This window comes from Ambystoma mexicanum, chromosome 2p (assembly GCF_040938575.1).
Source record: "Ambystoma mexicanum isolate Mex_15411 chromosome 2p, UKY_AmexF1_1, whole genome shotgun sequence".
NCBI lineage: Eukaryota > Metazoa > Chordata > Amphibia > Caudata > Ambystomatidae > Ambystoma > Ambystoma mexicanum.
This window is the reverse complement of record NC_090923.1, coordinates 231,265,835-231,286,785: the sequence shown is the minus strand read 5'-3', so window position 1 is coordinate 231,286,785 and position 20,951 is coordinate 231,265,835.

Here is a 20,951-nt window from a genome sequence, read left to right as displayed (position 1 = left end):
CTCGAAGCGCCAGAAGAACAAGGGCCAAACTGAGCTCACAAACCCAGACCATAGAGAGTGCAAAGCGGGACAAACACGTCCAGAGACTGAAAGGACAGGTCTAGGACAGAAATACAGTGATAAGAAAAAGGAAAGGCTTCGATCCATCCAGTGAAAGAAACATCCTTAATTAGCACCCACCACCAGAACAAGGATCGAGGCACTCCCTATGAGTAACCCACTGTAACAACTTTGTCCACAAAGGGACAGGAGGAGAAGGCAGTGCTATCATACCTGCAGACAGAGGCACGCAATCTGCACCCATCGCACTAAGCAAGATTAACTGAGCACAATAAGGGGATAACTCCAAATAGTCAAGAAAGCGGCCGCACTGAGGACAACAAGACTGGGATACCACTCTATCCACGGTCACAAGCAGCGTAGGGTGACCCACTCCCTCGCTCCTAACCCTCGCATTAAATCCTGCTCTCTACAAAGCAGCAAAGGACCAACATACAATAGCTGTAATGGGCAAAGAAAAGGCAAGAAAATCAGCCAACCAAAGCACAATGGAGCAATATACCACATCCACCCCAGCTCCGACAACAGAACCAAATAGGCCGATGACACACAAAACCCTGATGAAAACCTGTCCCTAAGAGACGTGATGAACGCTATCTCCAATTCAAGAGCCTCTATGGAAGTCAAAATGGACGGTATAAGCACAGAGTTCTCCCTGCTGCGCCATTATCTCCAGAAGCTCTCGTCCCGTACTGGAGAGGCTGAGACTCGCATATCTGTTGCAGAAGATGAACTGAGGGTCATGGGACAACAAATGAACAGAGTACTCGAGCGCATCAAGGTGCTGGAGGAGAGGGTGGAGGAGGGAGAAGGCAGATCAAGAAGAAATAACATTCGAATTCTTGGTTGCCTGAGAAGGCGGAAGGGGCGAGCATGGAGCTCTTTTTGGAGCAATGGCTTGCAGACTTATTTGCTCCCAAAGTCTTGTCAAAATTTTTCTCAGTAGAAAGAGCACATCGGGTCCCAACTGGCAGACCGCTTCCCGGAGGACAACCGCGAACAGTGACAGCCAAGTTCCTTAATTACAGATATCGAGACGCAGTGCTACATATGGCCAGGACAAAGGGAACGATAACATATAACGGCTCCAAGATAGGCTTCTTTCCAGACTTCACCAGAGAAGTGCAAAAGACGAGACAATCTTTCGACCCTCTCAAAAGGCACCTCCTGAACGTGAAGTACGGTCTACTCTTCCCAGCACAACTGAAAATATACCATAATCACACGACGATACACTTTATGGACCCTAAAGAGGCATGGGCCTGGGCAGAGTGAAACCTGGAGGGAGACTGGGGCCCATGGAAGTGGCAAGAGGCCCGAAGAAACAGGCCACGAGCAGACCGACCACCGGAAGAGCCACCACGACAAGAGATGGAGGAAATGCCGCGGAGAGGAGACGAATGAAACACAAGCAGCGGAATAAAAAAGGAATAAAGACTTGCTGCACAAGATCATGCGGAAACCGCCTAAGACACACATCAGCCAGGAAATAGACGCACTTCATAAGGAAGCTGGCGGCCCACGACCTGCTACAATACAACCCCCTCACAGTATCAAGTAGACACTGCGTTTGTCCTAAAACCAAGGTGATAAGAAACACTCATCATTAGATAGTTTAGTTTAGTTAAATGTTCTGTTCAATGGGCGACAGATGCTTCAGTTGGGGTTGGAGTATTGGGAGGGGGAGTTGGGAGTTCAACAGGTTATCAGTTGGCACTTGGAACAACACGGCTCGAACAATCACAGTGAATACAAAGGACAATAAGGCATCTCAAACAGACTCAGTAAAAATGACCTCCTGCGCAAGAGATGGCCACCCGCACACAGACCGGCATCGAAAAGTCAATGAACTCAACCGGAAATAGCACTAAGAAACTTACCTTCATGACCTGGAATGTGAACGGTCTGGGAAACAGCATTAAGAGAAGGCTAGTAATACAGTATATAAACCGTCACAACCCAGACATAGTGCTACTAACTGAAACGCACCTGGCAGGAACAGTGTGCCAATTCTTCAAGAGAACTAAATATAGAACCGCAATCCACGCAGGATTCTCCATGGGCTCGAGGGGATTACTAATACTGATAAACAAACGAACCCCGATTGACATATCCAATGTAAACCAAGACCCTGGAGGCATATTCATACAAGGCACGCTGTGGAACCAAACCATTGCCATACTGGCGGTCTACTCACCCCCAGCACTCATGACTCCCTTCATAGAAGACATCACTCCGATCATAGTTAACAACACAGCAGATACTCTGGTAATAGGTGGAGATTTCAACGAAGTGATGAACGTAAATGAGGATCGCACACACATAAGGGGAAGAAATCCAGCAATGCTAACCAAACTCGCTACCTTCACGACAGCACTGGGCCTGAGGGATGCATGGAGAGACCTCAACCCAGCAGAGAGACAATACTCATTCCACTCAGGTGCACATGCGTCAATGTCTAGACTAGACTACTTCTTTCTCCCTGGCGAAAGCATACATAAAGTAATGGAAGCAACTCTGCACCCCCGAGGAATATCGGACCACTCACCATTGACGATGTTGCTTGAGACAGAAAGACCCCAGCCCCCGCCAAAATGGCGGCTGAATGCATACTACCTGGGATTCCCAGAACTGACAGAGAAGATCCAGGAGGCGACCGCAACATACTTTGAATTGAATCAAGACTCCGTTAATGATGAAGGGATAATATGGGAAGCATATAAGGCAACCCTGCAAGGCGAAGTGCTGAGCTGGACGGCTGCACATAAAAAAGCACATAGGCAAGAGGTCGAAGATGCGGAAGCAGAGATGAAACACGCAGAGGCAAAATACACAAGCACCGGAGCAGCCGAAGACAACACAGCCCTACTAGTGGCACAAAATGAAACTACATAATGTTGCAACGACCTGTGCGAAACAGGCGCACAGAACCATGCGCGCCAGACTATTTGAGACAGGTGACAAAGCTAGCAAGATGCTAGCTTGGCTGGAGAAGAGAGATGAACGACACCTCCAAGTGCACCGCATTAGTACCACAAACTCAGAATGGACCTCAACTGCCCCAGGCATTGCGGAGGCCTTCGCAACGTACTATGAGGCGCTATATGCTCCTCCAGTGTCCCCATTGGATCCCAGTATACTGGACACGTTGAATATCCCATCACTAAACGATGCACAGAGAATAAATCTGGAAGCAGAAATAACAGAGGAAGAACTGATAGCAGCCATCGCCCAGCTACAAAGTGGAAAGACTCCGGGACCAAATGGCTTCCCAGTTGAAACATGGAAAAGAATTGGTTCCGGAGAAATAGCGTCCCACATGCTAAAAATGTTCCTGCATTCAAAAGAGAAAGGAGTGCTCCCTCCAGATCTGAAAGGTATTGGCGAAAATACTAGGTAACAGACTACAACTGGTGATAGATTCTCTCGTCGATCCAGACCAATGTGGCTTTATGCCACAGAGATCCACGCGAATGAACATTCACAGGCTCCACGCTGCCATTGAAAGAGCGCCATCCCTACAAGACTCACTGGCTCTCCTCACCATCGTTTTGAGAAAGCCTTCGACTCGGTCCATTGGGACGCCCTATGGCACATAATGGGTAAAATGGGATTTGGTGACCAATTCACAGGCTGGGTCAAACTCCTATATAATGCCCCGACAGCTGAGATCAGGGTGAATAGCTGGACCTCTCGCAGCATCAAGCTGGGTAAGGGAGCCAGACAGGGTTGCCCCCTCTCGGCGATGCTATTCGCATTAGCAATCGAACCCCTAGAGATAATGATGAGAGAATCACAGTTATGGAGGGGGTTTCACTGGGCCCAGGACTGGGAAGATAGAGTGTCCCTGTATGCTGATGACCTGTTGATCTATCTCAGTGACCCAGCAGTCTCATACCCCATCGTCACAAACATACTAAACAGCTATGGAACCTTTAGTGTCCTAAAGGTGAATTACAATAAATCCCTGCTGTTTCCAATCAAAGACCTTAATGCAACGGATCTAGATAACTGCCCATATAAAATTGAAAAAGAGCAATTCTGGTATCTCGGCATTCAGATCACGAGAGATCTCGCACAATACCCAACCAAAAACTTGTATCCGATCAGAGATAGATTTGTGAACGATGTGAAGCATTGGATGACCCTCCCGCTCACCCTCCCCGGAAGAGCTGCCCTGTTTAAGATGCCCTGTTTAAGATGCTGGCCCTACCCCGGTTCCTATACATCCTGCAGAACGCACCATTATACATACACAAAATGGAATTCCGCAAAATAGACGACACACTCAGGAAACCGTTGTGGGGAGGAGGGCATCCTCAACTCGCACTGAGAACCCTGCAGCGCTCTCTATGGGAGGGGGGCATCGGACTTCCCCATCTACAAACATACTACTGGGCAGCCCAGATGTCAGTGGTAAATGATATCCTACATAATGATCCAGCATTACCACACATCAGAGCAGACAGCTGGATGGGATAAGGGATTACTCCATTAGAGAGTCTCTATCAAAGGAAAACACGACCAACCCCGAACACAATAATGGGCCAAAGGACACAGATCTGGAAAGACGCACACAGATATTTAGTATGGGAAGAGAAGGCCATACTGAAACAACCCCTGTGGCGCAACAGGCACCGGCCAGAACTTAGGGAACTCCTCAAATGGGTAACCTGGGAAGTAGCCGGGATAGTAAAACTGGAAGACATAATACAAGATGGAGAAATAATAACATTCCAAGACCTACGAGACAAATACAATCTACCAGCCACAGAACATTTTCATTATAGGCAGATGAGACACGCACTCATTACAACTGAGATAGACCTCTCTAGCGTACCTGAATGCACTCCGATTGAGAGAAATATAGTAATGGAGCGGATTGACAACAAAATAACCTCTACAATGTATAATACGATTGCCTCATTTGCCACAGCGGAACTCACAGATCTTAAAGAGAAATGGGAAAGAGATGTGGGCCCAATACAACCAGAGGATTGGACCACAGCCCTCATGTATCCCAGGGAGACAGCAATCTCGGCTAGAATCAGATTGATCCAGCTAAAAATTCTACACAGGATATATTACCCAAGAAAGGCCTTACACCAGTGGAGGAGAGCGACGGATCCTAACTGTTTACGTTGCCACCAAATAAGAGGGACTTTCTACCACATCCTATGGGAATGCCCACAAATCCAGAACTTTTGGCAGAAATGCTGTGAGAGACTCTCAATAGTAATTGGCCGAGCAATACCAATGGACCCTTAATTCCTAATATTGGGAATAGATGCAGACATAGAAATATCCCGATTTGAAAAACTCATGCTCGCATCGGCCACAGGTCTTGCAAAAAGGAATATAGCCCAGCTGTGGGGCTCGGCCTCACCCCCACAATACGAGAGATGGGTAACAGACTTGGATATGTGTGTGCCAATGGAGACGAGAGTGTATACCACAAGGGGGTGCCCAGGGAAAGCGAGTAAGATATGGCAGAGATGGGAGGACAACTGAAGACACAAAGAAACGAGCGATAGACCTGATGGACTGTAGAAATCAAATTGATCCAGGCGGCGGATAGGAGCCCACAGACTTAATGTGTTTAATATGATCATATCACATGTGAGAGAGCCAAGAACCGAAAAAGTGTGAACACCTGTGTGTTTGACCGTGTGAACCAAGTATTAGTTCCTTTTGTCTTGTTTGTATTTATAAAATATGTTATTTTAAAAAAAGAATGTTTTCCCTGACCCAGCTTCCCCACTTACATACAGCAGTACAGGTTTGTAGTTGTCACAGGTACAAGTTGTACTTTCGTGCTGTATACCATGTTCAATTTTTTCACTTACTTCTAGAAAAATGCTATGCTGCTCATTGTTTAGTTGGGATTTCAGTACAGCCAATTCTTCTGCAGATTGCTCATACTGAAACATGGTGGTGGTTACTTCCGTCATGGCTACTTCTGCCACATTTGCTATGAGTGGCTGTCCAAGTGGTTCTTGGCTGCCTTTTAAAGAAGGTTCATGGCTCTCAGAAGTGTCTACATTTAGTTGTGCTTGAAGTTCTTCTTATTGTTTGCGTTCATTGTCCAATATGGTTTTGTACCGTATAAAGTTTCCATCTGTAATTGTACTTTCACTTGCAGTGAAAGCATCTTCATAGGAGGTGTGGGTGCCTATTAAATCTTCTTCTTTTTTCCATGGTTTGAAAAGTTGCAGTAGCGCCATGTAGTACAGTTCTTTGTGTTGAGGAGTTTTTAATGACAATTTCATATGATTAATTAGGCTGCATTCGGTAGATTTCACCAGGCTGCCTTCACAACTTTCCACTCTGTATCTACCTTTTTCCTCATCTTGTTTAATGTTATTTCTGCATGAGATGTTTTGTGCTATCTGGTACAGGCACATGGCTTCTAAAGTAATACTCCTGTTCGGGTAGTATGTGTCCAATTAGTTGTTCTTCAAAATGTCCTGGCTGTTGGGATAATTTTTGGCTATTGTTTGTATTTCTTTGTACAATTTCAGTACTCTTTTTCTGGATGCAGCAGGACAAGGCTTAACCACACTATGTTTTCAGATTTCACATATAAGGCGGTGCCGGTTAAATGGTCTGCGCATTTGTAGCAGCCACATTCTCTATGGGACAGCATTTTTATGCCAAAGCTGTGCAATTTTTGTGCCAGTGTTTTGTCAGATGATATGTCATCCCTGAGGTCTTTGAGCTCTGTTTTCTCTGCTTTGGTTAAGTAGGCTGTGACATATCGTGCAACTGCAGTGGAATCGTCTGCAATGTACTGTACATCAACATTAGCATTACATAGGATGGCAATTATTGCATTGTAATCATTCATGTACTTTGATGCTTTGCTCCTTTTTGTGCAGTATGTGTTCTTAGGAGATTTCCCTTTCACACTGTTGAACCGAAGACATGAAGCTGTTTACTTGCCCTGTTGCTGAAACTGGTCTAGGGAAACCAAAGTGGCATTTGGTGTAGTATTTGCCTTTGTTTTTATATCTGCGCTGACAATACTTGCCACACTTGTGTCTTTGGAATTGCAAAATGTGTGCTTGTAGGTGCCTGTGTACTTTCTGAAGGGATTTCGCAAGTGACATATTTGTAAATGAACTGCAAAACAGTTTCCTCACTCTCCTCACCAAATTTAGGAGCATTTTTAATCCACAAAGGCATGTGGATGTGTGGTGCTCCTCTGATATTCTTTTCTCCAAAAGAAGCGTTCCACTTCTCAGAGGGGAGGAAGTGCTTTATTGCAAATGAAGTGCAGTATGTCAAGGAAACGATGATAGAAGTACTGTGAAACATTTACAGGATCAAGAGAGCAAAGTTCTCCTGGTGTTTTCCTGTCTACACCTGTTTTGTTTTTGTTTGATATGCATAGGAAAGTGTGCCAGTCTTTCCATGCATACTCTGCACAACTTACACCGTACATCTGCGTGCCATCGGAACCAGTACTCTTTCGTACCAAGTATGTTTGCCAAGAGATTTGTAATACTTGATTGTAAACCTTTGTCCTTGTCTTGCACCTTCTGAAGTAGCTGTGTAGCAGACATGTTCTGAAAAATGGGAACCTGTTTTCAATGTGTGTGCAACTCCATAACATAGCATTGCCAGTTCACTTTCGTGAATGTGTCCTCCACGTTCTGTCTAAATCTAGGGTGTTCAGACTACATTCGTAAACAGCGGTTACGCTGCTGTAGTGCGTTTGGCAGTGGAAATACTGCAAATTATTACTGATCACCCGTGAAGGCATTTGGTTATTGTCAAGTTGTGTGCACAGTATGGAGGTGTTAGTAATTTTGTATTTGTTTTCAGCTATAAAGGTACAGAGCTAATTGAAACCAATGGGATTCATCATTGTCTTCTATTTTCTGTGTTATATCTATAGTTTTGGTGCTCTTTGTATAGAAAGTTCTATGACAACACACACATACTTGGTTTGGCATTTCAGCAGATGTGCCTTTGAACTTTTGTATTTCTTTTTTGAATGTGTGACATAACAAGTTGACATCTGCAATGTTGTCAGTACTGTTGTCTGAAAATGCTGGAGTTTGTAAGTGCTCTTCTGTTCCACAATATTTCCTTTGGATGTGCTCTATTTCTTCGAGCACTTGTTTGGCTGTACCGTGTAGGAGAATATCATTACAGTGTTGCAGTGTTAAAACTGGACTTTTTGCATATTATGCTGTTATTTGTGTGCATCTTTCATCGTATCTTCCACCTGAAAATGCTGGAGTTTGTAAGTGCTCTTCTGTTCCACAATATTTCCTTTGGATGTGCTCTATTTCTTCGAGCAATTGTTTGGCTGTACCGTGTAGGAGAATATCATTCCAGTGTTGCAGTGTTAAAACTGGACTTTTTGCATATTCTGATGCTGTTATTTGTGTGCATCTTTCATCGTATCTTCCACCTTTTCCTGTCGGGAAAAGTAGAGGAAAGGCTTGTGCTTCCTCACTTTTTTCCCATATACTGATTGGCGCTCCTTTGGCTTGCCGCATTTGATATGTTTCTAGTGCATCGTCTATGGTGTCTTTGGAGTGCAGTGGGTGAATTGTATAGTGATCTAAAATATTGGAGGCTTCAGTAGGATCTAGACGTTGAAATTGGCCAGTTGTGGAGGAGTCCTGAATTATTTTGGTGGTTTCTCTCAGGTTTTCGTCAACGTCTATTTCCTTGCAGTGTTCATTGTTTTTTTTAAAGATATTGCAAGGCTAGTTTAGTACAGTTTGTAAATTAGATTTCTGAGAGCTAAATTGTGGGTTGCTAACATTTTGATATGGCGGAAGGTGGTTTTGCAAGCAGGTCCAGAAATACAGGCTAAGGAATGTCCTTGTATTCCTGTGTAGTTGTACACTGGACAGGAGTCCATTGTTTGTACTATTTTCGTTTTTCTTTTCTTGTTGCCTTTCACATAGTGATTGAGGACCTGCAGCAAAGATTTCATTAAGCATTGGCTAACGTTACACATTGATGTGCAAGGCCATTTGTAGGTGAGGCGTCTTGGTTTGGTGGAATGGAGAGTGACATCTAAGTTTGATGGGGATATTTCTGAATGCAGTGTTTCTTCTTCCATTATGGTATTGTGTATCTTTTCATACCCTTGTCCACTCCGATGTAAGATAATTTGGTTTGTGTGCTCTTATTTGTATGATTCTTCATTGAAGTATGGCTCTGTGTTGGTGGTGTGACCCCACTCACCTGTACAGATGTGGCTAAAGGTATTTACGCTGATATTGCATTTGTTTCGAAGTAGCGCTTGTAGTTTACCAATTAATGTTGTTAGTGGTTTCATTCTGTTTAAAATTACTATAAACAATTTCCGTTTCCCGATCATTGCACTGTCTACAAGAGCTTCCAGGATTACTTTTCTGCTGTATGTTTTGAGGGTTGAGCGTGATTTCTCCCCTCTATTTATAAGGTTCTGAAGGACTCTGTGGTGGAACATTTTTTGTAAAATTAATTTTTTGGAATGCTTGATTGTGGTTACATTACCATTTGTATGTGCTCTGTTAGCAGTAGTGTGAGTTGCACTCTTTTTAGTGCTTTTCTTTTCATTGTCACATTTTGGCAGATTAATTACACTTTCTTTACTGGTAGGTGCATCCGTTTTGCTTAATGACTGTATTAGTTCTTCTCTTTCAACTTTCTGTAGAAGTTCTGCTTGCAGTGCATGGCTAGTTTCTATGCTTTTAAGTTGCGTTGGCTCTATTTCTGTGTTGCTTTCTACAGAGTTGCAGTTTGGTAGGCATTGTGTAGTAGCTGTTGGAGAAAAAAGGGAAGTGTGGTTGTGGAGATTTTCAAATGTATATGTGTGCAATGGGCATGAGTGGTTGAATAAGAGGGTAGGCATATAAATGGAAGTGTGTTACTGTGTAATGGCCTTTAACCTTTGGTTGGGCACAGTATCTTACTATGTGGTGATTAATCTAATGGTGGTGCCATAATAAACACTGAGCACCTGTAGAGGTGGCTCGAGTAACAATGAAGTACATACTGGTGGGTTAGCGCAAATCTATATTCTACAGTACAAGAATAGTGCACTCTCCCAGTAAGACGTAAAACACTATGATGATATTGTACTTACTTTGTTGCTTGGTGAGAGTAGGTTTATTGCAGGTTGTAGTTCGATCCGCACACCCCAGTGGCTTTCAGGAGAGAGGTGGGTACTGCACCTGTATAAGAAGATGGTAATAAAATATGTTGGCTAATGGCATAGTGATTGTATTTGTACAATACATTCTTTAAAAGTGTAGGGGAATGTCTTGGCAGGAAGAGAAAGTGTGTGTGTATAAATGGATGGCTTACTATATGAATGGGGACTTGGGAGCATAAGCATGTTTGGTAAGTGGGTAGGTGGGTTATTTGCAAGTGTATTGTATGACGTCCTATTTAACAACTATGTGTATTAGTGTAGGACTAATCACTTTGAAAATGGAGTAGTTCTCATTGTGGAAGGATGACAAAAAGTTTCGGAAACTGTAGAGACTGCAAAGCAGAATGTTTTTGTGTGTGCATTTGCATGTACTTTTCTACATATATATGCTTGCTACATGAGTGGAGCCATTGTTTACATTCTTTACTTTCCTTATGTGCATTTATGAATGGTACTGTTGTCAATGCACACATGAATATTTTTCTTTTTTCAGTAATGTTGCAATCTATAAAGTGTGAAAGTTAAGTGTCAGGAAACTGTTGTAATGCATGCAATGTGTGCACTTGGCTTAGTTTGGTGGGATAAGCTGACTGATCCTTTTCTGTGCGATTTTTACAAATTGCATAGGAGGTGCGTTAATGAAGGAAAGCATCGTAAAATTGACGGAATAAAAGAACAGAGTAACCGTTTGCATATAACAATGGCTGTAATGGGCAAATGCCAACTTTGCCAGCACATACCACTGTAGGATCCATTTCATGGTGGGTGATGGGAGAAATAACAGTATGCATTTCAGTACGTTATGGAGAGTCAGTGCCAGGTACCCTGTTGCGACGGACTTATAACAAAGTAGCAAATTTACTGTACAAAAAGTAGTAATACCTGTAGGGCGTGGTGATGGATGGCGATGCCGATGAATGTGGATGCAGAACTTGTAGATTGTTTTACAGTACTTTCCAGTGCAGGTGCTTTTGATTCACAGGACATTTGAACTGGTGGATGCGTGTGTGACCGTTTAACAGTAGCCAGTGAGGGAGTGCTGGAAAAAGAGTACTGGAAAGGGAAGAAGGACTGCCCTGTTGGTAGTTGGGAAAGTGCACATGCTACATGCTGTTCTTCTTAATATGCTTGCCATGGAAATGGGACTATGGATTATCGAATCAGGTGTATGTCTGCTTTTCTGTTGCATGCTGGGATGTTCTTCTGTGCCCATGAGAACCTTAGTGCTTCTAATGTGACGATTGTCAGTGGAGCTGATATTTTTTTTCCCCCTATTGAACATAGTCTTGTGTTCCAAAATGCAACATGTAGTTTTCAGATGCTTGTGTAATAATGTAAGGAGGAAAAGCAGAGAGCAATCCCCAACAAATACCAAACAAAAGTGGGTTTCTTTACAAGTTGCTTTACAAAAAATTAAAAACACTTTTCGCAACTACCAACAAAGAGGGGTTTCTCTATCCTGCTTCAAATGTGTTTGCGCACCCCCCCCCCACACACAGGACAATATGTTCATGAAATGACCGGCATTTGGAGGTGCGCACGTGCTACATCCGGGTCTTTTCAGGGTGGCTCGCATGGAAATGGGACTATGCAGGAGTTGGGATTGGTCAATAAGATTTCTTGGGTGTGGTGTGTAACAGATTATGCCAGAAGGTGTGTTTGCAAATAGTAGTGCACATGGCTACAGGTATGGTTGTGCCGTTTAGTAAGCAGACTATATGGCTTTTGGGTGACTCCTGGATACATTGGTTAAAGGTTTACGCCAAACGCTGTGCACTGGCTGCATACCTTGTGTTCCATAATGTCGATGTCCACTGGTACAGAATATGTGGGATGAAGTGGCTGCATGTGGCTCCTCTTTGTGCCAGTTTGGTGATGCCCGATCATCCAGACATTATTATTGTTCATTGTGGAGGGGACAGTTTAGGAAATGTTAGCTGCATCTCACTGCAGTTTGCAATGAAGGAGACATTTCGCCAACTCATGGCAATGTTTCCAAAGTCGCACATCATTTTTTCTTGCATTGCCCAGAGACAGATGTGGCGGTGTTCTTCCTCATGTGGGCCACAAATGGAGAAAGCGTGGCGCAATCTGAGCAAGGCTGTTTGTGCCTTTTTGCAAGACGTTGGCATGTTCACCTTCCACAATGATAACATTATGTTTTGTAGTAGCTACACTTTTTATTCAGATGGAGTTCATCTGACTGATGCTGGCAATTAGCTGTTTCTGCGTAATATCCAAAATGCAGTGCAGTGCTTCCTGCAGGTTTAGCAAGCATTTCCCCTGTGGATGTTCACCACTTCCAACCTGCCAAACACAAACAGCACAAAAAGGCTCTTTTGAGAGCCACAACTTCATTTTGGGATTGCGTACAATGTTTTTGACGGAGTTGCGCCGCCCATTGTTCACCAACCTGTACGCGGCGCTTATAGGCTGTGGGACCACCTGCATGCTTTCATTGAAATTCTATTTTTAAACAGTGCCAGGTGGCTCTGAAAAGAGCCTTTTTGTCTCCCTTCTGGTTGTGTTGCACGCCACAGAATGAAAGGAATGGAAGGGAGGTTTGGCAAAGGGTACCAACCGCAGGGATAAGAAACTGCAAGTGGAGAGCAGAAGATGTAGGATGGACCTTACTTGGGTAGGGGGCACTCTTTGTCATGCTCCCGGACATAAGCCTCAAAAGCACTTCGAATTTGTTCCCCCCTGCACAGTACCGCGTCGCACTACATTCACAATACAGTGAACTTTGAAAGGTATGGGTCTTCTGCTGTGCGTATGGCCTAAAAGGCTGGTTTCGGTATGCGCTGGCCCAATGGAGTGTCCCTAGCACATGCAGAGGATGCTGCAGAGGTAATTAACCTGCTGCCTTGTTTCGAAGGGGACAACCCTCCGAACAGCTGCCTTGTGGTGCGATTTCAGGTGCCGCCGCATGGAAGTGGTACCGTAGCTGTACAAGCCAGGTTTTCCGCGACTGAGTACTCGGTGCATTTCACCTGGTTAGCATGAGATTTGGGCACATCTACTGTGGTAAATAGCTTTCACACTCACGACTCGCTGGCTGCAGGCAATGGGGAATCGCTCTACTTTATCCTTGTTTCCTTCTTGATCTCCATCAACATTATCATGCCTGTTCCCTTGTTCAGACCCTTCAGAAGTTAGTGGTGGTGGTGAGGGTGTGGGTGCTGCGGAATCAGAGGTAGTAGCAGCAGCCCTGGTGGCCATTACTTAGAAAGGTAGTTTTGAGGCACAGAATTGGTAACAAAGCAATTTCTGCACAAACCAATGGTCACCGCTGCTCTGTTCTGGAAAGCCAAACACGGATTGCAGCGCAGCTGTGGGTGTGGCCTTTTATAGGACTGTTGTGGAGCATGTGCAACCGGAAGGTGGCCCTACATCTTTCCCAAAAATATGTAGATGCAGAAGGGAGAGTGTAGGACCTCTGTAAGGATGCACTTTCACAGTAACAGTGCATACAGTGCATACATTGCAGAAAATAGTACTTTTTCAATGTGCACGGGCCCGGATCGTGTCCACCAAATAATGGCTTATGCGCAGCGTGGTTCCGTTCCCATGGTGACGCCGCGATTTTTCTCCATTGGAACGGCTGTCTGCGGGACGCATATTGGCCAGAATATTTTGTGCCCATGTGCATATGTGTTCTACGGATACCCTTGGGATCCCCGGACTACTTAAAAGTACGGCACACGTGCCCCGAACATTTCTAAACAAGCTGGGTGTGTGAACGGTACAGTAGGTGGGATGTTCACGTGCAAAGGTACCCGCAGGACGTGGGTGAGCGATTCCACCTACTAAAAGTACAGCACACATTTCTTTGCATATCTTGCCCAAGGGCGGTGTTACCAGGCATCAGAGGAAGATATCCATATGTGTGAAGTTGTGCGACCAACAAACGTATGGTCCTACAACTACTTACATGCGGTTCTGTGGATACGGACATGCAGCCCTTAGTGGCGTCCTACGGATGCTTCCATTGTGATTGCGCATAGGCCAGCCCGGTGCGGCGGTCATAGGACTCCTCCATTTTCCTGACTTGCGATCCTCCCCACCAGTACTATGCCCCTCAGAGTTATAATGGGCTTGTTAAAACAAAGGAAAAGGCACATATACATTCAATTTACATATCAACCTTTTTTTTCCACACATTCATAGCCACTATTACCAAAGGGGGACCAGAAACGGATACATATACCAGGGATGTTGGCATTTGTTGTGCCGGGAGGAAGGGATTGAGGTTTCAATGAAACGTCTCTCATGACACAGAATTTGCGGGGATGGCAGGCTGGAAAATGGGGAAGGGGGAATGTGCAGGTGGGGCAGTGGTATTTTATTTGCTCTATAATATATCCTTTGTACAAAATCTTTCAATGCAGCAAAATTGTTCAGCAATTCATCCATTTTGGCGTCCAGGTGGTCTAGTTTGCTATTTACAGCGTTTCCTTCAGTTCCTGTGGGCGTATGTTGCTGTGGAAGAGGTGCCGCTTGTTTTGAACTCCTTTCTATTCCTGTATGTTCTGTTAAAGAAAAACAAATGTGTTTGGTATACATGAAGTAATATATCGTAATTGTGTTACTTTCCAGATTGCGTTCCCTACCTATGGGGTTACTATGGTCACTCATTTCATCATGCCAGAAATTCTCTTCCAGCCATTCTAGGGTGCTTGCAATTGTAGTAATTATTTTACTTCTCACACTGCAGTGCCTACCAATGGGGTTATCGTGTTCACTCATTTCGTCACGCGGGAAATTCTCTTCCAGCCATTCTAGGGTGGTTGCCATTGCTGCACACAAAAAGAAAACATCATGCTTTCCTACTATTGTAAACTGCAGGACCTGTGCAATTATAAGGTACATTTTGGTGTTGAAGGCAGACATTACTTCTCTTGTTGGTGCATTCCATTATGCTGCATATCCTATGCATTTGCGCTGTTTGTTTCAAAAGTACTGAGTTTGTACACCTATTGCATTTTCCCTTCCAATTGACGTACTTGCTGCTGTTTGTATATGTTTCTTGTCTTTGCTGCATGGTACCACTATCCCTCCCTTTCTCGGCAGGTTGGACGCCACACGATGTCCGCGAACAGACGCACTGTTCGCAACCACTGTGGCTATTAGTATAGAGCCACCGGTTTCAGTATGCTGTACAGTACATCCATACAAACTAAGAGTATCCTGGTAAAAAACCTATGAAATTCAGTGAATAAAAATTTTGTTAAAGGGGAGTTATGGTTAGGTTATGGTTAGGTTATGTTACACTACTAAAACCCTATCACCTTTACAGCTGTGTGAGAACAGGTGGACAAGAAGTCTGATTTTGAGTGGAGGAGGTCATACACCAGGGCACATATGACATTTTCAGATGACAACTCACATCTCTTGCACAGTGGAGATTGCGTGTATTTCAGCAGTTAGCGAAGCTGGTGTTGGAAGGAGGTGATTGTGCGCTTCTGTTGAAGGCTATGCAATCACAAGTGGAACAGCTCTCGTTTCTGGTTTATGATGGTTTTGGGGCAGCAGCAGTGACAATGGAGGCTGTGTGTTAGGCGGCCGTCACTTGCACCTCAGGGATTGATATTTGATGGGCTGCAAAAGGCTACAGCGCTTAAAATTCCCTTTGAAGGGGAAGATGCTGTTTGGCAACTCCTTTGCAGATAGGGTGCATCATGTGTTTAAAGCTGACAAGCACACTGACAAGCTCTGCAGGATCTCAGACTCTATGCCCCTGCAAGAGCAGCTGGGCAGCGCTGGAAGTTTTGGGATCACCCAGTGTCAAAGGGGGGGTCATCCGAAGCTCCTGAGCAGACACCATACGAAACAGCCTGGCAAGCAGGCCCTTCTCCCTGGTGACATCACAGAAATCCGGAAATCAATTGTGTGGGGGCCAGACTCGGGTGACCTGCATGTGGTGCTGTGTCCTTCAGATTGTCCAGTGGGTCTTGAAATCGAATGACAGGTCTGCAGAGGATTGCTATCTTGATCTAAGTGTTTGGCATTCTGGCATCCTCAGACCTTCCTGATGCTTACTTTTACATGCCCGTTCAAAGGGCTCATCAGAAATATCTGAGGTTTCTGATCATGTGGGCATCACATGAAGGGTTCTGCAGGAACTGGGGTTTCTGCTGAATCTGGAGAAGTCTCACTTACAGCCTTCCCACGATCTTCAGTACATTGGGGCCCGCATTTAGACAGCACAAGGGACCGGAAGCGAGACTTCACATGTGGTGTCTCACTTGCACCATGGCAGGAGGACAGATTCTCAGGTTTACAACACCAGCAATGCCATTACTCTGGAGCAGAGGACCTAGCTACCATCTTCTGCAAGGATTTCCACTGCTTCAACCCCTGCCAAACATAATTATCACTGATGCCAGTGTCTTCGGCTGGGGAATGTTTTGGGGAACCAACCACCCAAGGGCATTGGAAGTCTGTGGAGGGAGCTGATAGCTATTTTCCAGGCTTCTCTCGCTGCATCCAGGGGTCAGCAGTTCTGTTGCATGCAGACAATACGTCAGCAATGGACTATGTGAACCGCCTAGGAAGGACGTAGTCTTGTGAGCTGGAGTTGCTGGCATTGGAGTTGGGCGGCTGGGTGAAGTACACATCCTGCTGTCTCTGTGGGTGATTCACATTAGGGGGGTGGACAACGTGCAAGCTGACAGTTGAGTAGGGACTTTCCTTCCTACAGTTGGGTATTACGACGTAAGATGTTTGGCCTGATTTGCAAGAGGTTCAATGTGCTAGTACTGGATCTTTTTGCCTCTCGTCAGGATGGCCAGCAGCCACGGTTCTGCTTCAGTTTCCCTTATCTAAAGGGCTGGGAGAGTGGATACCATGACACTGTCCTGGCCAGCGGGACTACTCTATATCTTTCCGCAAGTACTTCTGATTCCCAAGGTGATAGTCAAGATAAGGAACTCTGGGTCAGAGGTAGTTCTAGTAGCACCAGTATAGGTGAGACACTCCTGGTATCCTCTTCAGTACAATCGGGCGGTAGCTCTTGGTTAGTCGCTGCCCTGTCCTTGTGCCATTTCAGGAATATTGTGAGGACTCCTGCCTCCGAAACCCGTGTTGAGAGGGGCGTCTAGAAATTGAGAAGCAGGAGTTGCATAGGAAAGGGCCAGCTACGCAACTGGCTCTGGCTGTATACAAATCCAAAAGATGTTCTACTCTAAAGGTGTATGTTAAGCAATGGAAGAACTTTGCAGTGTGGTGTGCCAAGAAGTATGTGCAGTCTATGGATTGCTCCATGATGATGATTCAATTTGTGCTGAACAATTTTTACAAGGAGGCTGGCATATGGACCTGGCTGTTTCCTCTTTACAGTCGATGTGGGCAGCTTTCCTGGCTTTTCAGAAGACTTGGGTTCTGAGCATGGGGTATGAACCGCTGGTGGCTTGGCTGCTGAAATGTTTCTTGCTTGTGTGGCCCATGGTGTATGCAGGGATACCACTGTGTGATCTTCTGGTGTTACGTGGTGTTACGTGCTTTCCAGGACTTACCCTTTGAACCAGTGGATTCGGTGGACATTGAATTCCTGACTTGGAAGTGTGTGTTTCTAGTGGCTGTTCCATCTGCCCGCAGGTTAAGGGAGATTGGGCACTGCTGTGCTCGGCCATGTTCCGGCGGGTCCAGTCGAATGTGCTTATCCTCTGGGCTTCTTCCAAAGGGCCTCTCTAAATTTCACCAGACGCCGGATATTGTTCTGCCATATTTTTTCCCCAATCCAGTTGTCAGACTCCTGAATGAATCCCACGCACTCCTCCTCGCCTGTCTCCTCTATTGAGCTATCCATGACTTCTGAGTCTTTTTTTCTCCGGGTTTTCCTTTGTTCTGTAGATCTTTTCTCCTTTTTCTGATGCAGATAAGGATGTGCTCGTTCAGAGGCCACCTTGACTGTGGAATTAAACCAGACCAGGTGGACCCCAGGGAGAAGGACCCAAATGTCTCAGGGAAAAAGCCTCCTGGCTGAAAAATCCCTGGTAGGTGGAGTGTAGACGAAGAACCAAAGTCTTGACTTCAAGAAAAGATTTTATGCAAGAGGAGAATCCGAGTCCTGGTATGAAGGCATGGACTGTGGGACTTGTGGTTCTTCCGGAGTTCCAAATCTTATGAGAGTCTACTGACCTCTCTGCAAGCATATATAAGACTTGCAGCTATGAACAGGTAAGTAATCAGACAGATGTAAGGTAAGCAAAAGGTAAGGAGTGCAAATGACGAGAGTATGTCTAAGCGAATAAGGAAACAGAAATGTCAGACGTGATAAGTAAGCGAATAGAGGGGAAAACATGCGACTCCGAGCACTGATCGAAAGACAAAACGGAAGCCGTGGAAATCAGAAAGAGAAAGGTAAGAAAATGAATCCGAACTCTCGCAGACGCCGTGCAACGGAGACAGAGGCTGAAAGCAGCGCTACGAGAGTCGGGGTGCAATATGTGATGCCGGCGCCTGAGGCCAAAGGTAAGGCACAAGCACAGGAACAAAACAGAAAGACAGTTACCAAAGAAAATATACCTAAAACAGTAGAAAGTGCAGATAGCGAGGAAGTCGAAGCACAAGTACTAGAAGTGAAAGTAAGAAACAATAGACTGGTCGAGGAGGGCCTGGTGCCCTTTAGAATCTGAAGGAACCAGGCAACGAGTTAAGAGGTAGAGGGGGACATTAGCAGGGAATGGGGAGAGGGAAGGAGGAAGAGAAAAGGAGGGTCTTGAGAAGCTTCCGGAACTTAAGGAGATCCGGGTCAAGTCTTAGAAGGGCAGGAAGGCCATTCCAGAGGGGGGGCGCCTGCAGAAGAGAGAGATCTACCCCCCACTCTCTGCTCATCTGATCTGAAGAGAGTTGGCACTAGAAGACCGAAGGCCTCTAGCAGGGAGGTATGGAGTGAAAAAAGGCCATGATGTGTTCGTGGGTATAGAACTGAGATGTTGGGGTTGCTGAGAGTGTTATGCTCTCAGTGGAGAGGGGTGGGGCATGTATGGTATATTAAAAAGATGGAATGGACCCCTCATGGGGAGGTTAGGACCTTAATAGTAAGTAGGAAGAGTAGGACTAGAAGTAATGAAAATGAGCAGAAAATAACTGACTCATCACCCACCATCATCTGGAATCCCTAAGAGATGATGTATTGCATTCTGTGGATCCTGAGGTGCTACCACTGGTGTAGGGGAGGGAAGCAAGTGGTGGTTAAAGAAGGCAAAGCTCTCATCAATAACGTAGTTTACAGTTTTCGTGATCATAACTCTTTTTTCTGCTGCACATTGTAATATAGTTCCCCCGTAATCCCAATTGAGTGTTGTAAGGGCCTGGGAGGAGTAGGATCTACTCTCACAGGGCTTCTTCCGTCTGAAGTGATCCTGGAGTGGTGCCTCTCGGTTCTATGTCTATCCTCCTGCCCATGGAGCAGGTTCTTGTTCCCACTTCTGTCCCTCAATTGTGTACCATAAAGCCTTGATCCATTGTGTGCAGAATTTTAAAATCACTACAATCAACAATCAGGGATCACACACTGGTCCTCTCTTACCTCAGCACTGCTTTATCATACTGGCATTTGGAGCCGCCTCGATTTCTGCTTTATCTCCAGTCTCACCCTGGGCTGGTTTCCAGGAAGTGCCCTGAAGACCCACAACGAGATTGATAGGTCTTCCTGCGTTACCTCTAGCAGGGTGCTGGGGAATGGAGATGCCCCACAACAGCCCCCACCAAGCACGGCGCCTAACAGAAACCTACCTCCGGCCTCCTGCTGCCTAACCAAGCTTCAGATAGTTGTCTAGTGACTCCGTGCTTTCTACGAAACCTATTGTCATTGCCCGACACTTTAACACCAACACTTTCCATTCTGGATTTCTATAATATGTGAAGTTGTGCACGGTCCTGGGTGCAAAGTGATGTTTGATAAAAGTGCCAGTACTGGTTGATGGTGCCACACAAGACAGGGAATGCTTGGTAACTATGGTGTTAGCCAAGCATGTTGGGTAACCCTAGTTCAGAAAGCATAGCCATTGAAATGTTGGTATACTGGATTTCTTGCCATAAGCACACCATGTAGTGAATGGCCCTTAGACACGACCTTCAGGAATAAACGGAGAGCAGACGGAGTAGATGGCAGGTAAATGAGAATGTGATCATCAGAAAAATCGGGGCCTGACAGTGAGTTGGTATTCGGGTACGTCTGTAATGATGTCAGCTTTTCAAAGCTATGGTGGTCATAGTCAGCCTTAATTTTACATTCCGATGCATTGGACAAAATTAAATTGTTCATGTCGTCAAATGAAGAAAAGTATATATTTATGGCGTTACAGAAGAAAGGCACATTTTTATCAACACGATCAGTAAAATAATACTCACAGACTCCAGTCAAAGCCCTACTGTCAACTATGGGACAGTGAGAGAGGTAGCAGTGCCTTGCAGAGAAATCTGAGGAATCCAGTTACTGAGATCTCCATCTGCCACTCCACCCAATATGTCCAAAGACAGACCATTCACGCTCCTTCTTGCCCGAATCGAGGCATACACATGAGGTGTTGAGGAGGGGGGGTGTAGTGAAAGAGAGTGGGATGGGACTCTGGCTTATAGAAGGATAGAGGGCACTCTTCTAGCACGTGGTGGTCTAGCACAGGTTTCCAGACCACAGCTCTAGACCTGATCCTAGTGTGCCCGGAATATGGCTCCAGGGAAGCCACAGTGGCATTAGCCTAACAGGAGCTGTGGCTAT